Source organism: Pseudophryne corroboree, chromosome 3, assembly GCF_028390025.1.
Source record: "Pseudophryne corroboree isolate aPseCor3 chromosome 3, aPseCor3.hap2, whole genome shotgun sequence".
NCBI classification, from domain to species: domain Eukaryota; kingdom Metazoa; phylum Chordata; class Amphibia; order Anura; family Myobatrachidae; genus Pseudophryne; species Pseudophryne corroboree.
The window spans coordinates 116542859-116552565 of NC_086446.1; the positions used below are offsets into that span (position 1 = coordinate 116542859).

Below are 9707 nucleotides of genomic sequence, written 5' to 3' on the forward strand. Positions count from 1 at the left end.
TCAACAGAACGGTGTTGGTAGTATAAAAATATCTACAGCACCTTGTATTCCCAGGTGGTCTCCCATCCAAGTACTAACCAGGCCCAACACTGCTTAGCTTCCAAGATCAGATGAGATTGGGCGTATCCAGTGTGGTGTGGCTGTAGATGAGCTTTATGGTTTCTGTTAGAACTTTTCTACTTCTAACTACTGGTTCAAAAATGAATACGTTTGAAAATGGAATACATCAACACAATGGTGTTGGCAGTATAAAAATATCTACAGCACCTTGTATTCCCAGGTGGTCTCCCATCCAAGTACTAACCAGGCCCAACACTGCTTAGCTTCCAAGATCAGATGAGATTGGGTGTATCCAGTGTGGTGTGGCTGTAGATGAGCTTTATGGTTTCTGTTAGAACTTTTCTACTTCTAACTACTGGTTCATAAATGAATACGTTTGAAAATGGAATGCATCAACAGAACGGTGTTGGTAGTATAAAAATATCTACAGCACCTTGTATTCCCAGGTGGTCTCCCATCCAAGTACTAACCAGGCCCAACACTGCTTAGCTTCCAAGATCAGATGAGATTGGGCGTATCCAGTGTGGTGTGGCTGTAGATGAGCTTTGTGGTTTCTGTTTGAACTTTTCTACTTCTAACTACTGGTTCATAAATGAATACATTTGAAAATTGAATGCATCAACAGAACGGTGTTGGCAGTATAAAATTATCTACAGCACCTTGTATTCCCAGGTGGTCTCCCATCCAAGTACTAACCAGGCCCAACACTGCTTAGCTTCCAAGATCAGATGAGATTGGGCGTATCCAGTGTGGTGTGGCTGTAGATGAACTTTGTAGTTTCTGTTAGAACTTTTCTACTTCTAACTACTGGTTCATAAATGAATACGTTTTAAAATGGAATGCATCAACAGAACGGTGTTGGCAGTATAAAATTATCTACAGCACCTTGTATTCCCAGGTGGTCTCCCATCCAAGTACTAACCAGGCCCAACACTGCTTAGCTTCCAAGATCAGATGAGATTGGGCGTATCCAGTGTGGTGTGGCTGTAGATGAGCTTTGTGGTTTCTGTTAGAACTTTTCTACTTCTAACTACTGGTTTATAAATGAATACGTTTTAAAATGGAATGCATCAACAGAACGGTGTTGGCAGTATAAAATTATCTACAGCACCTTGTATTCCCAGGTGGTCTCCCATCCAAGTACTAACCAGGCCCAACACTGCTTGGCTTCCAAGATCAGATGAGATTGGGCATATCCCGTGTGGTGTGGCTGTAGAAGAGCTTTATGGTTTCTGTTAGTACTTTTCTACTTCTAACTACTGGTTCATAAATAAATACGTTTGAAAATGGAATGCATCAACAGAACGGTGTTGGTAGTATAAAAATATCTACAGCACCTTGTATTCCCAGGTGGTCTCCCATCCAAGTACTAACCAAGCCCAACACTGCTTAGCTTCCAAGATCAGATGAGATTGGGCGTATCCAGTGTGGTGTGTCGTGGCTGTAGATGAGCTTTATGGTTTCTGTTAGAACTTTTCTACTTCTAACTACTGGTTCATAAATGAATACGTTTGAAAATGGAATGCATCAACAGAACGGTGTTGGTAGTATAAAAATATCTACAGCACCTTGTATTCCCAGGTGGTCTCCCATCCAAGTACTAACCAGGCCCAACACTGCTTAGCTTCCAAGATCAGATGAGATTGGGCGTATCCAGTGTGGTGTGGCTGTAGATGAGCTTTGTGTTTTCTGTTAGAACTTTTCTACTTCTAACTACTGGTTCATAAATGAATACGTTTGAAAATGGAATGCATCAACAGAACGGTGTTGGCAGTATAAAAATATCTACAGCACCTTGTATTCCCAGGTGGTCTCCCATCCAAGTACTAACCAGGCCCAACACTGCTTAGCTTCCAAGATCAGATGAGATTGGGCGTATCCAGTGTGGTGTGGCTGTAGATGAGCTTTGTGGTTTCTGTTTGAACTTTTCTACTTCTAACTACTGGTTCATAAATGAATACATTTGAAAATTGAATGCATCAACAGAACGGTGTTGGCAGTATAAAATTATCTACAGCACCTTGTATTCCCAGGTGGTCTCCCATCCAAGTACTAACCAGGCCCAACACTGCTTAGCTTCCAAGATCAGATGAGATTGGCGTATCCAGTGTGGTGTGGCTGTAGATGAACTTTGTAGTTTCTGTTAGAACTTTTCTACTTCTAACTACTGGTTCATAAATGAATACGTTTTAAAATGGAATGCATCAACAGAACGGTGTTGGCAGTATAAAATTATCTACAGCACCTTGTATTCCCAGGTGGTCTCCCATCCAAGTACTAACCAGGCCCAACACTGCTTAGCTTCCAAGATCAGATGAGATTGGGCGAATCCATTGTGGTGTGGCTGTAGATGAGCTTTATGGTTTCTTTTATAACTTTTCTACTTCTATCTACTGGTTCATAAATGAATACTTTTGAAAATGGAATGCATCAACAGAACGGTGTTGGTGGTATAAAAATATCTACAGCACCTTGTATTCCCAGGTGGTCTCCCATCCAAGTACTAACCAGGCCCAACACTGCTTTGCTTCCAAGAACAGATGAGATTTGGCGTATCCAGTGTGGTGTGGCTGTAGATGAGCTTTACGGTTTCTGTTAGAACTTTTCTACTTCTAACTACTGGTTCATAAATGAATACGTTTGAAAATGGAATGCATCAACAGAACGGTGTTGGTAGTATAAAAATATCTACAGCACCTTGTATTCCCAGGTGGTCTCCCATCCAAGTACTAACCAGGCCCAACAGTGCTTAGCTTCCAAGATCAGATGAGATTGGGCGTATCCAGTGAGGTGTGGCTGTAGATGAGCTTTATGGTTTCTGTTAGAACTTTTCTACTTCTAACTACTGGTTCATAAATGAATACGTTTGAAAATGGAATGCATCAACAGAACGGTGTTGGCAGTATAAAAATATCTACAGCACCTTGTATTCCCAGGTGGTCTCCCATCCAAGTACTAACCAGGCCCAACACTGCTTAGCTTCCAAGATCAGATGAGACTGGGTGTATCCAATGTGGTGTGGCTGTAGATGAGCTTTATAGTTTCTGTTAGAACTTTTCTACTTCTAACTACTGGTTCATAAATGAATACGTTTGAAAATGGAATGCATCAACAGAACGGTGTTGGCAGTATAAAAATATCTACAGCACCTTGTATTCCCAGGTGGTCTCCCATCCAAGTACTAACCAGGCCCAACACTGCTTAGCTTCCAAGATCAGATGAGATTGGGCGTATCCAGTGTGGTGTGGCTGTAGATGAACTTTGTAGTTTCTGTTAGAACTTTTCTACTTCTAACTACTGGTTCATAAATGAATACGTTTTAAAATGGAATGCATCAACAGAACGGTGTTGGCAGTATAAAATTATCTACAGCACCTTGTATTGCCAGGTGGTCTCCCATCCAAGTACTAACCAGGCCCAACACTGCTTAGCTTCCAAGATCAGATGAGATTGGGCGTATCCAGTGTGGTGTGGCTGTAGATGAGCTTTACGGTTTCTGTTAGAACTTTTCTACTTCTAACTACTGGTTCATAAATGAATACGTTTGAAAATGGAATGCATCAACAGAACGGTGTTGGTAGTATAAAAATATCTACAGCACCTTGTATTCCCAGGTGGTCTCCCATCCAAGTACTAACCAGGCCCAACACTGCTTAGCTTCCAAGATCAGATGAGATTGGGCGTATCCAGTGTGGTGTGGCTGTAGATGAGCTTTATGGTTTCTGTTAGAACTTTTCTACTTCTAACTACTGGTTCAAAAATGAATACGTTTGAAAATGGAATACATCAACACAATGGTGTTGGCAGTATAAAAATATCTACAGCACCTTGTATTCCCAGGTGGTCTCCCATCCAAGTACTAACCAGGCCCAACACTGCTTAGCTTCCAAGATCAGATGAGATTGGGTGTATCCAGTGTGGTGTGGCTGTAGATGAGCTTTATGGTTTCTGTTAGAACTTTTCTACTTCTAACTACTGGTTCATAAATGAATACGTTTGAAAATGGAATGCATCAACAGAACGGTGTTGGTAGTATAAAAATATCTACAGCACCTTGTATTCCCAGGTGGTCTCCCATCCAAGTACTAACCAGGCCCAACACTGCTTAGCTTCCAAGATCAGATGAGATTGGGCGTATCCAGTGTGGTGTGGCTGTAGATGAGCTTTGTGGTTTCTGTTAGAACTTTTCTACTTCTAACTACTGGTTCATAAATGAATACGTTTGAAAATGGAATGCATCAACAGAACGGTGTTGGCAGTATAAAAAATGTCTACAGCACCTTGTATTCCCAGGTGGTCTCCCATACAAGTACTAACCAGGCTCAACACTGCTTAGCTTCCAAGATCAGATGAGATTGGGCGTATCCAGTGTGGTGTGGCTGTAGATGAGCTTTATGGTTTCTGTTAGAACTTTTCTACTTCTAACTACTGGTTCATAAATGAATACGTTTGAAAATGGAATGCATCAACACAACGGTGTTGGCAGTATAAAAATATCTACAGCACCTTGTATTCCCAGGTGATCTCCCATACAAGTACTAACCAGGCCCAACACTGCTTAGCGTCCAAGATCAGATGAGATTGGGCGTATCCAGTGTGGTGTGACTGTAGATGAGCTTTGTGGTTTCTGTTTGAACTTTTCTACTTCTAACTACTGGTTCATAAATGAATTCTTTTGAAAATGGAATGCATCAACAGAACGGTGTTGGTAGTATAAAAATATCTACAGCACCTTGTATTCCCAGGTGGTCTCCCATCCAAGTACTAACCAGGCCCAACACTGCTTCGCTTCCAAGATCAGATGAGATTGGGCGTATCCAGTGTGGTGTGTCTGTAGATGAGCTTTATGGTTTCTGTTAGAACTTTTCTACTTCTAACTACTGGTTCATAAATGAATACTTTTGAAAATGGAATGCATCAACAGAACGGTGTTGGTAGTATAAAAATATCTACAGCACCTTGTATTCCCAGGTGGTCTCCCATCCAAGTACTAACCAGGCCCAACACTGCTTCGCTTCCAAGATCAGATGAGATTGGGCGTATCCAGTGTGGTGTGGCTGTAGATGAGCTTTATGGTTACTGTTAGAACTTTTCTACTTCTAACTACTGGTTCATAAATGAATACTTTTGAAAATGGAATGCATCAACAGAACGGTGTTGGTAGTATAAAAATATCTACAGCACCTTGTATTCCCAGGTGGTCTCCCATCCAAGTACTAACCAGGCCCAACACTGCTTAGCTTCCAAGACCAGATGATATTGGGCGTATCCAGTGTGGTGTGGCTGTAGATGAGCTTTATGGTTTCTGTTAGAACTTTTCTACTTCTAACTACTGGTTCATAAATGAATACTTTTGAAAATGGAATGCATCAACAGAACGGTGTTGGTAGTATAAAAATATTTACAGCACCTTGTATTCCCAGGTGGTCTCCCATCCAAGTACTAACCAGGCCCAACACTGCTTCGCTTCCAAGATCAGATGAGATTGGGCGTATCCAGTGTGGTGTGGCTGTAGATGAGCTTTATGGTTTCTGTTAGAACTTTTCTACTTCTAACTACTGGTTCATAAATGAATACGTTTGAAAATGGAATGCATCAACAGAACGGTGTTGGCAGTATAAAAATATCTACAGCACCTTGTATTCCCAGGGGGTCTCCCATCCAAGTACTAACCAGGCCCAACACTGCTTAGCTTCCAAGATCAGATGAGATTGGGTGTATCCAATGTGGTGTGGCTGAAGATGAGTTTTATAGTGTCTGTTAGAACTTTTCTACTTCTAACTACTGGTTCATAAATGAATACTTTTGAAAATGGAATGCATCAACAGAACGGTGTTGGTAGTATAAAAATATCTACAGCACCTTGTATTCCCAGGTGGTCTCCCATCCAAGTACTAACCAGGCCCAACACTGCTTCGCTTCCAAGATCAGATGAGATTGGGCGTATCCAGTGTGGTGTGGCTGTAGATGAGCTTTTTGGTTTCTGTTAGAACTTTTCTACTTCTAACTACTGGTTCATAAATGAATACTTTTGAAAATGGAATGCATCAACAGAACGGTGTTGGTAGTATAAAAATATCTACAGCACCTTGTATTCCCAGGTGGTCTCCCATCCAAGTACTAACCAGGCCCAACACTGCTTCGCTTCCAAGATCAGATGAGATTGGGCGTATCCAGTGTGGTGTGGCTGTAGATGAGCTTTATGGTTTCTGTTAGAACTTTTCTACTTCTAACTACTGGTTCATAAATGAATACGTTTGAAAATGGAATGCATCAACAGAACGGTGTTGGCAGTATAAAAATATCTACAGCACCTTGTATTCCCAGGGGGTCTCCCATCCAAGTACTAACCAGGCCCAACACTGCTTAGCTTCCAAGATCAGATGAGATTGGGTGTATCCAATGTGGTGTGGCTGAAGATGAGTTTTATAGTGTCTGTTAGAACTTTTCTACTTCTAACTACTGGTTCATAAATGAATACTTTTGAAAATGGAATGCATCAACAGAACGGTGTTGGTAGTATAAAAATATCTACAGCACCTTGTATTCCCAGGTGGTCTCCCATCCAAGTACTAACCAGGCCCAACACTGCTTCGCTTCCAAGATCAGATGAGATTGGGCGTATCCAGTGTGGTGTGGCTGTAGATGAGCTTTTTGGTTTCTGTTAGAACTTTTCTACTTCTAACTACTGGTTCATAAATGAATACTTTTGAAAATGGAATGCATCAACAGAACGGTGTTGGTAGTATAAAAATATCTACAGCACCTTGTATTCCCAGGTGGTCTCCCATCCAAGTACTAACCAGGCCCAACACTGCTTCGCTTCCAAGATCAGATGAGATTGGGCGTATCCAGTGTGGTGTGTCTGTAGATGAGCTTTATGGTTTCTGTTAGAACTTTTCTACTTCTAACTACTGGTTCATAAATGAATACTTTTGAAAATGGAATGCATCAACAGAACGGTGTTGGTAGTATAAAAATATCTACAGCACCTTGTATTCCCAGGTGGTCTCCCATCCAAGTACTAACCAGGCCCAACACTGCTTCGCTTCCAAGATCAGATGAGATTGGGCGTATCCAGTGTGGTGTGGCTGTAGATGAGCTTTATGGTTTCTGTTAGAACTTTTCTACTTTTAACTACTGGTTCATAAATGAATACTTTTGAAAATGGAATGCATCAACAGAACGGTGTTGGTAGTATAAAAATATCTACAGCACCTTGTATTCCCAGGTGGTCTCCCATCCAAGTACTAACCAGGCCCAACACTGCTTAGCTTCCAAGACCAGATGAGATTGGGCGTATCCAGTGTGGTGTGGCTGTAGATGAGCTTTATGGTTTCTGTTAGAACTTTTCTACTTCTAACTACTGGTTCATAAATGAATACTTTTGAAAATGGAATGCATCAACAGAACGGTGTTGGTAGTATAAAAATATCTACAGCACCTTGTATTCCCAGGTGGTCTCCCATCCAAGTACTAACCAGGCCCAACACTGCTTCGCTTCCAAGATCAGATGAGATTGGGCGTATCCAGTGTGGTGTGGCTGTAGATGAGCTTTATGGTTTCTGTTAGAACTTTTCTACTTCTAACTACTGGTTCATAAATAAATACGTTTGAAAATGGAATGCATCAACAGAACGGTGTTGGCAGTATAAAAATATCTACAGCACCTTGTATTCCCAGGTGGTCTCCCATCCAAGTACTAACCAGGCCCAACACTGCTTAGCTTCCAAGATCAGATGAGATTGGGCGTATCCAGTGTGGTGTGGCTGTAGATGAGCTTTGTGGTTTCTGTTTGAACTTTTCTACTTCTAACTACTGGTTCATAAATGAATACATTTGAAAATTGAATGCATCAACAGAACGGTGTTGGCAGTATAAAAATATCTACAGCACCTTGTATTCCCAGGTGGTCTCCCATCCAAGTACTTACCAGGCCCAACACTGCTTAGCTTCCAAGATCAGATGAGATTGGGCGTATCCAGTGTGGTGTGGCTGTAGATGAGCTTTGTGGTTTCTGTTTGAACTTTTCTACTTCTAACTACTGGTTCATAAATGAAAATGTTTGAAAATGGAATGCATCAACAGAACGGTGTTGGTAGTATAAAAATATCTACAGCGCCTTGTATTCCCAGGTGGTCTCCCATCCAAGTACTAACCAGGCCCAACACTGCTTCGCTTCCAAGATCAGATGAGATTGGGCGTATCCAGTGTGGTGTGTCTGTAGATGAGCTTTATGGTTTCTGTTAGAACTTTTCTACTTCTAACTACTGGTTCATAAATGAATACTTTTGAAAATGGAATGCATCAACAGAACGGTGTTGGTAGTATAAAAATATCTACAGCACCTTGTATTCCCAGGTGGTCTCCCATCCAAGTACTAACCAGGCCCAACACTGCTTCGCTTCCAAGATCAGATGAGATTGGGCGTATCCAGTGTGGTGTGGCTGTAGATGAGCTTTATGGTTACTGTTAGAACTTTTCTACTTCTAACTACTGGTTCATAAATGAATACTTTTGAAAATGGAATGCATCAACAGAACGGTGTTGGTAGTATAAAAATATCTACAGCACCTTGTATTCCCAGGTGGTCTCCCATCCAAGTACTAACCAGGCCCAACACTGCTTAGCTTCCAAGACCAGATGAGATTGGGCGTATCCAGTGTGGTGTGGCTGTAGATGAGCTTTATGGTTTCTGTTAGAACTTTTCTACTTCTAACTACTGGTTCATAAATGAATACTTTTGAAAATGGAATGCATCAACAGAACGGTGTTGGTAGTATAAAAATATCTACAGCACCTTGTATTCCCAGGTGGTCTCCCATCCAAGTACTAACCAGGCCCAACACTGCTTCGCTTCCAAGATCAGATGAGATTGGGCGTATCCAGTGTGGTGTGGCTGTAGATGAGCTTTATGGTTTCTGTTAGAACTTTTCTACTTCTAACTACTGGTTCATAAATGAATACGTTTGAAAATGGAATGCATCAACAGAACGGTGTTGGCAGTATAAAAATATCTACAGCACCTTGTATTCCCAGGTGGTCTCCCATCCAAGTACTAACCAGGCCCAACACTGCTTAGCTTCCAAGATCAGATGAGATTGGGTGTATCCAATGTGGTGTGGCTGAAGATGAGTTTTATAGTGTCTGTTAGAACTTTTCTACTTCTAACTACTGGTTCATAAATGAATACTTTTGAAAATGGAATGCATCAACAGAACGGTGTTGGTAGTATAAAAATATCTACAGCACCTTGTATTCCCAGGTGGTCTCCCATCCAAGTACTAACCAGGCCCAACACTGCTTAGCTTCCAAGACCAGATGAGATTGGGCGTATCCAGTGTGGTGTGGCTGTAGATGAGCTTTATGGTTTCTGTTAGAATTTTTCTACTTCTAACTACTGGTTCATAAATGAATACTTTTGAAAATGGAATGCATCAACAGAACGGTGTTGGTAGTATAAAAATATCTACAGCACCTTGTATTCCCAGGTGGTCTCCCATCCAAGTACTAACCAGGCCCAACACTGCTTCGCTTCCAAGATCAGATGAGATTGGGCGTATCCAGTGTGGTGTGGCTGTAGATGAGCTTTATGGTTTCTGTTAGAACTTTTCTACTTCTAACTACTGGTTCATAAATGAATACGT

General features: G+C 41.4%; 37 non-coding genes and 6 pseudogenes across 37 annotated transcripts; all 43 read right to left on the reverse strand.

Annotated features, from left to right (window-relative positions):
- Window positions 1-29: 29 nt before the first annotated feature.
- LOC134900032 (5S ribosomal RNA) lies at window positions 30-148 on the reverse strand. Its single transcript, XR_010173555.1, has one exon. It is a non-coding gene; the product is annotated as a 5S ribosomal RNA (ribosomal RNA).
- A 107-nt stretch (window positions 149-255) lies between these two features.
- On the reverse strand, window positions 256-374 carry LOC134886191 (5S ribosomal RNA). Its single transcript, XR_010170282.1, has one exon. It is a non-coding gene; the product is annotated as a 5S ribosomal RNA (ribosomal RNA).
- A 107-nt stretch (window positions 375-481) lies between these two features.
- On the reverse strand, window positions 482-600 carry LOC134900033 (5S ribosomal RNA). Its single transcript, XR_010173556.1, has one exon. It is a non-coding gene; the product is annotated as a 5S ribosomal RNA (ribosomal RNA).
- Window positions 601-707: 107 nt separating this feature from the next.
- Window positions 708-826, reverse strand: LOC134900040 (5S ribosomal RNA). The gene has a single exon (XR_010173563.1). It is a non-coding gene; the product is annotated as a 5S ribosomal RNA (ribosomal RNA).
- Window positions 827-933: 107 nt separating this feature from the next.
- Window positions 934-1052, reverse strand: LOC134900051 (5S ribosomal RNA). Its single transcript, XR_010173574.1, has one exon. It is a non-coding gene; the product is annotated as a 5S ribosomal RNA (ribosomal RNA).
- Window positions 1053-1159: 107 nt separating this feature from the next.
- Window positions 1160-1278, reverse strand: LOC134889130 (5S ribosomal RNA; annotated as a pseudogene).
- Window positions 1279-1385: 107 nt separating this feature from the next.
- LOC134891803 (5S ribosomal RNA) lies at window positions 1386-1509 on the reverse strand (annotated as a pseudogene).
- A 107-nt stretch (window positions 1510-1616) lies between these two features.
- Window positions 1617-1735, reverse strand: LOC134900057 (5S ribosomal RNA). The gene has a single exon (XR_010173576.1). It is a non-coding gene; the product is annotated as a 5S ribosomal RNA (ribosomal RNA).
- A 107-nt stretch (window positions 1736-1842) lies between these two features.
- Window positions 1843-1961, reverse strand: LOC134900058 (5S ribosomal RNA). Its single transcript, XR_010173577.1, has one exon. It is a non-coding gene; the product is annotated as a 5S ribosomal RNA (ribosomal RNA).
- A 107-nt stretch (window positions 1962-2068) lies between these two features.
- On the reverse strand, window positions 2069-2186 carry LOC135070784 (5S ribosomal RNA). Its single transcript, XR_010256937.1, has one exon. It is a non-coding gene; the product is annotated as a 5S ribosomal RNA (ribosomal RNA).
- A 107-nt stretch (window positions 2187-2293) lies between these two features.
- LOC135067460 (5S ribosomal RNA) lies at window positions 2294-2412 on the reverse strand. Its single transcript, XR_010253673.1, has one exon. It is a non-coding gene; the product is annotated as a 5S ribosomal RNA (ribosomal RNA).
- Window positions 2413-2519: 107 nt separating this feature from the next.
- LOC134889003 (5S ribosomal RNA) lies at window positions 2520-2638 on the reverse strand (annotated as a pseudogene).
- A 107-nt stretch (window positions 2639-2745) lies between these two features.
- On the reverse strand, window positions 2746-2864 carry LOC135065520 (5S ribosomal RNA). Its single transcript, XR_010251800.1, has one exon. It is a non-coding gene; the product is annotated as a 5S ribosomal RNA (ribosomal RNA).
- Window positions 2865-2971: 107 nt separating this feature from the next.
- LOC135061004 (5S ribosomal RNA) lies at window positions 2972-3090 on the reverse strand. The gene has a single exon (XR_010247397.1). It is a non-coding gene; the product is annotated as a 5S ribosomal RNA (ribosomal RNA).
- Window positions 3091-3197: 107 nt separating this feature from the next.
- LOC134900059 (5S ribosomal RNA) lies at window positions 3198-3316 on the reverse strand. Its single transcript, XR_010173578.1, has one exon. It is a non-coding gene; the product is annotated as a 5S ribosomal RNA (ribosomal RNA).
- Window positions 3317-3423: 107 nt separating this feature from the next.
- Window positions 3424-3542, reverse strand: LOC135068887 (5S ribosomal RNA). The gene has a single exon (XR_010255078.1). It is a non-coding gene; the product is annotated as a 5S ribosomal RNA (ribosomal RNA).
- Window positions 3543-3649: 107 nt separating this feature from the next.
- LOC134900061 (5S ribosomal RNA) lies at window positions 3650-3768 on the reverse strand. Its single transcript, XR_010173580.1, has one exon. It is a non-coding gene; the product is annotated as a 5S ribosomal RNA (ribosomal RNA).
- Window positions 3769-3875: 107 nt separating this feature from the next.
- LOC134886307 (5S ribosomal RNA) lies at window positions 3876-3994 on the reverse strand. Its single transcript, XR_010170394.1, has one exon. It is a non-coding gene; the product is annotated as a 5S ribosomal RNA (ribosomal RNA).
- Window positions 3995-4101: 107 nt separating this feature from the next.
- On the reverse strand, window positions 4102-4220 carry LOC134900063 (5S ribosomal RNA). The gene has a single exon (XR_010173581.1). It is a non-coding gene; the product is annotated as a 5S ribosomal RNA (ribosomal RNA).
- Window positions 4221-4328: 108 nt separating this feature from the next.
- On the reverse strand, window positions 4329-4447 carry LOC134888072 (5S ribosomal RNA; annotated as a pseudogene).
- A 107-nt stretch (window positions 4448-4554) lies between these two features.
- On the reverse strand, window positions 4555-4673 carry LOC134887935 (5S ribosomal RNA; annotated as a pseudogene).
- Window positions 4674-4780: 107 nt separating this feature from the next.
- On the reverse strand, window positions 4781-4899 carry LOC135069370 (5S ribosomal RNA). Its single transcript, XR_010255553.1, has one exon. It is a non-coding gene; the product is annotated as a 5S ribosomal RNA (ribosomal RNA).
- Window positions 4900-5006: 107 nt separating this feature from the next.
- On the reverse strand, window positions 5007-5125 carry LOC135058912 (5S ribosomal RNA). The gene has a single exon (XR_010245334.1). It is a non-coding gene; the product is annotated as a 5S ribosomal RNA (ribosomal RNA).
- Window positions 5126-5232: 107 nt separating this feature from the next.
- Window positions 5233-5351, reverse strand: LOC134887191 (5S ribosomal RNA; annotated as a pseudogene).
- Window positions 5352-5458: 107 nt separating this feature from the next.
- Window positions 5459-5577, reverse strand: LOC135067416 (5S ribosomal RNA). Its single transcript, XR_010253632.1, has one exon. It is a non-coding gene; the product is annotated as a 5S ribosomal RNA (ribosomal RNA).
- Window positions 5578-5684: 107 nt separating this feature from the next.
- On the reverse strand, window positions 5685-5803 carry LOC135062373 (5S ribosomal RNA). Its single transcript, XR_010248724.1, has one exon. It is a non-coding gene; the product is annotated as a 5S ribosomal RNA (ribosomal RNA).
- A 107-nt stretch (window positions 5804-5910) lies between these two features.
- Window positions 5911-6029, reverse strand: LOC135058913 (5S ribosomal RNA). Its single transcript, XR_010245335.1, has one exon. It is a non-coding gene; the product is annotated as a 5S ribosomal RNA (ribosomal RNA).
- A 107-nt stretch (window positions 6030-6136) lies between these two features.
- Window positions 6137-6255, reverse strand: LOC135058914 (5S ribosomal RNA). Its single transcript, XR_010245336.1, has one exon. It is a non-coding gene; the product is annotated as a 5S ribosomal RNA (ribosomal RNA).
- A 107-nt stretch (window positions 6256-6362) lies between these two features.
- On the reverse strand, window positions 6363-6481 carry LOC135062374 (5S ribosomal RNA). The gene has a single exon (XR_010248725.1). It is a non-coding gene; the product is annotated as a 5S ribosomal RNA (ribosomal RNA).
- Window positions 6482-6588: 107 nt separating this feature from the next.
- LOC135058916 (5S ribosomal RNA) lies at window positions 6589-6707 on the reverse strand. Its single transcript, XR_010245338.1, has one exon. It is a non-coding gene; the product is annotated as a 5S ribosomal RNA (ribosomal RNA).
- Window positions 6708-6814: 107 nt separating this feature from the next.
- Window positions 6815-6933, reverse strand: LOC135069371 (5S ribosomal RNA). The gene has a single exon (XR_010255554.1). It is a non-coding gene; the product is annotated as a 5S ribosomal RNA (ribosomal RNA).
- A 107-nt stretch (window positions 6934-7040) lies between these two features.
- Window positions 7041-7159, reverse strand: LOC135058917 (5S ribosomal RNA). Its single transcript, XR_010245339.1, has one exon. It is a non-coding gene; the product is annotated as a 5S ribosomal RNA (ribosomal RNA).
- Window positions 7160-7266: 107 nt separating this feature from the next.
- LOC135061069 (5S ribosomal RNA) lies at window positions 7267-7385 on the reverse strand. The gene has a single exon (XR_010247461.1). It is a non-coding gene; the product is annotated as a 5S ribosomal RNA (ribosomal RNA).
- Window positions 7386-7492: 107 nt separating this feature from the next.
- LOC135058918 (5S ribosomal RNA) lies at window positions 7493-7611 on the reverse strand. Its single transcript, XR_010245340.1, has one exon. It is a non-coding gene; the product is annotated as a 5S ribosomal RNA (ribosomal RNA).
- Window positions 7612-7718: 107 nt separating this feature from the next.
- On the reverse strand, window positions 7719-7837 carry LOC134900064 (5S ribosomal RNA). The gene has a single exon (XR_010173582.1). It is a non-coding gene; the product is annotated as a 5S ribosomal RNA (ribosomal RNA).
- A 107-nt stretch (window positions 7838-7944) lies between these two features.
- Window positions 7945-8063, reverse strand: LOC134901635 (5S ribosomal RNA). The gene has a single exon (XR_010175122.1). It is a non-coding gene; the product is annotated as a 5S ribosomal RNA (ribosomal RNA).
- Window positions 8064-8170: 107 nt separating this feature from the next.
- LOC134886332 (5S ribosomal RNA) lies at window positions 8171-8289 on the reverse strand. The gene has a single exon (XR_010170418.1). It is a non-coding gene; the product is annotated as a 5S ribosomal RNA (ribosomal RNA).
- Window positions 8290-8396: 107 nt separating this feature from the next.
- Window positions 8397-8515, reverse strand: LOC135058919 (5S ribosomal RNA). Its single transcript, XR_010245341.1, has one exon. It is a non-coding gene; the product is annotated as a 5S ribosomal RNA (ribosomal RNA).
- Window positions 8516-8622: 107 nt separating this feature from the next.
- On the reverse strand, window positions 8623-8741 carry LOC135061070 (5S ribosomal RNA). Its single transcript, XR_010247462.1, has one exon. It is a non-coding gene; the product is annotated as a 5S ribosomal RNA (ribosomal RNA).
- Window positions 8742-8848: 107 nt separating this feature from the next.
- LOC135058920 (5S ribosomal RNA) lies at window positions 8849-8967 on the reverse strand. Its single transcript, XR_010245342.1, has one exon. It is a non-coding gene; the product is annotated as a 5S ribosomal RNA (ribosomal RNA).
- A 107-nt stretch (window positions 8968-9074) lies between these two features.
- Window positions 9075-9193, reverse strand: LOC135061447 (5S ribosomal RNA). Its single transcript, XR_010247827.1, has one exon. It is a non-coding gene; the product is annotated as a 5S ribosomal RNA (ribosomal RNA).
- Window positions 9194-9300: 107 nt separating this feature from the next.
- LOC135061071 (5S ribosomal RNA) lies at window positions 9301-9419 on the reverse strand. Its single transcript, XR_010247463.1, has one exon. It is a non-coding gene; the product is annotated as a 5S ribosomal RNA (ribosomal RNA).
- A 107-nt stretch (window positions 9420-9526) lies between these two features.
- On the reverse strand, window positions 9527-9645 carry LOC135058921 (5S ribosomal RNA). Its single transcript, XR_010245343.1, has one exon. It is a non-coding gene; the product is annotated as a 5S ribosomal RNA (ribosomal RNA).
- Between the last annotated feature and the right edge of the window lie 62 nt (window positions 9646-9707).